Below are 201 nucleotides of genomic sequence, written 5' to 3' on the forward strand. Positions count from 1 at the left end.
TCCAAGAATCAACTGTGATTGGTCCATTTGCTTACTGCTTACATCTTATGACTCTTGCCCACAGGACGCGGCAACATATATGGCTCCTGCACACAGGACGCGGTAATACTTGCCGCGCGGCGGAAGTTCGCGCGACAGCCAATCAATATGCTGCTTTCCGTAATAACCTTCTAGCTCTTACGGAAAAACAACATATTGATT

This window comes from Odontomachus brunneus, unplaced genomic scaffold, assembly GCF_010583005.1.
Source record: "Odontomachus brunneus isolate Ranch 3 - 2012 unplaced genomic scaffold, Obru_v1 Obru_scaffold_032, whole genome shotgun sequence".
Taxonomy (NCBI): domain Eukaryota; kingdom Metazoa; phylum Arthropoda; class Insecta; order Hymenoptera; family Formicidae; genus Odontomachus; species Odontomachus brunneus.